We start from the raw sequence: 1,946 nt of genomic DNA, 5'->3' as shown, positions 1-1,946 counted from the left end.
TTGCTGTCTCCTATCAGATCATAAAAGTTTACATCTCATTTGTGTGCTGTAACTTCTGGAGGCGATGGCTGCCTTCATCTTTAGTTCCTCTTTTTCTCATGAAGGAAACCTTCTGTTCTCTCAGTTCAAACAACTTTTATTTTGTCTTAAATGTCAAAAATTCTTCTAGCAGAGGCTCCCAGTCTGCTGTTCCCTTTAGCTTCCTGTTTTTCTCCATTCACTCACTCAGTCCAGGTCAGCCTTACCTTGTTGGATCAGTCACTTGGGGTCACGGCTGCCTTTGCTCAGGTGGATGAACTTGTGGACTCAGACGGCTGCGTTAAGAACATTCCTCATTCCTGGTTCGGAGCTTCCATTCCTCCCTAATCCTGCCGGTCAGGCTGCAGATGTGAACAGGGCGGCGGAGCGGCGGCGCACTGGACTCAAAGGAGGAAGTTTGAGCTGTGCGCATCTGAGCTGGTGCAAAGAGGAACAAGCAACACGTCAGGCGTGCCTTTTGGTTTCACTGGCTGAACAGACCACAGCTTTGCCTTTCTTCTTTTTTCAGCTTCACTTCGCTGCTTCTTGTTGGTTCCTCTAGTGGAAAGAAGACCAAAGCTTAAATGCAGTTTCCCAGCTGGGTTTTAATTTAGATCCAGTGGGAATGGGCGGTTCGGTGGAAGAATGCACGCCTGAATGGCACCGCAGATGTCAGGCACATTTGCATGGTGTGCAGGGAAGCTCAAACAGGTATTCAAATGATGGTTTGACAGCTATCGTGCTGAGTGTCTTTGTGTGGCACTGAGATGTGTGGGAGGGTGGATCAGCCCCCGGGTCACAGCAGCAGCCCGGCTCTAATACACAGCAGAGATGTAATCCTTAATCAGGAATCAGGATTAGAAACAAAGTTCCCTCTGAAAGCCTAAGAAAGGAGAAGTAGGAGAAGTTCTTCATCCATTTCACATTCGATCCTCAGGGAGAAAGTCTTCCTCTTCACTACAGAGCCGGAGTTATTTTAATAATTACACAACAGATTGGCCCCAGATTATGATGGAACCGTGGAAACCAAAGGGCTTTGCGTGCATTCTGCCGTCGCTGGGATCTGATTCTTCCCTGAACAAAGTGTCTCAATCAGCTCCTGCTTTCTGTTGATATTTTACATAATGCTTAATCCCTTTGATCCACATGGATTTCCCTGTTATCTGGATTATTATTCAGAAGTTTGTGAATATCTGTCCTTCAGCCAAGGCTGCATGTCTTAAGTTGACCTTATTTGTCCCACTTCCCTGTTCAGAAAATCAAACAAGCGTTAAAAGGTTTCCACTTTGAGTGAACAAACATCTGACATGACCAAGTCTTTCAAAAGTAAAGAAAAGCAGCTTGAAACCCGTAATCTGAGGCTATCTGAGGCTCTTACACTTTAAGCTGACTGTTCGTCCATGACAATTAGAAAGAACAAGTATTGCTTGTTTAGGCAGGTTGCCAAATATCCTTTCCACTGAACCAGAACATTTTTTCATGTTCCATTTTCAGGAAACACTGAAAAATTGTTTGGTGGGTTAAATATAAAAGAAATTAACCCAACAATCACATTTTTGTGTTAACAGGAAATTAAAGATTAACATATGGAAGAGAGATTTTTTTTTTTTTTTTTTTTTGCAGTGCTGGTTTGAGGTTTGCACATTTCTGCTTGCTTGAATCTCAACATTTTTGGAACAGTGTGCTCTGACAGATGACTTTATATTTAGAATAAAACACATTTTTAACACATCACTCTACACTGCAAAAAATGTTTGACTTGAAATATTTTTAAATATGATGAAACTGAGTCTAAATTTAAGCCAAGCAAACGACGCCTGGCTGGATAAAGGCTGATTTATACTCAGGAACCAGGTCGTCAGCGTGTGTGTCGTGGTGAATGCAGATAAGCCCCGCCCCTTCTCCAAAACTGTAGGTGACCGCAGACA

At 43.2% G+C, this 1,946-nt stretch overlaps 1 protein-coding gene across 1 annotated transcript in view; it reads right to left on the bottom strand.

The window, feature by feature from the left end:
- Window positions 1-624, bottom strand: part of LOC107098932 (tyrosine-protein kinase HCK-like) — a 33,394-nt gene extending 32,770 nt beyond the window's left edge. Inside the window, exon 1 of the mRNA XM_015396828.1 lies at window positions 246-624. The gene's annotated coding sequence lies outside the window, so the exon portion shown is untranslated. The remainder of the gene's footprint in view (window positions 1-245) is intronic.
- Between the last annotated feature and the right edge of the window lie 1,322 nt (window positions 625-1,946).

Source organism: Cyprinodon variegatus, unplaced genomic scaffold (genome assembly GCF_000732505.1).
Source record: "Cyprinodon variegatus isolate N-32 unplaced genomic scaffold, C_variegatus-1.0 Scaffold823, whole genome shotgun sequence".
NCBI lineage: Eukaryota > Metazoa > Chordata > Actinopteri > Cyprinodontiformes > Cyprinodontidae > Cyprinodon > Cyprinodon variegatus.
Note: the sequence above shows the minus strand (reverse complement) of the source record. Positions and strands in the feature narration are given on the sequence as shown.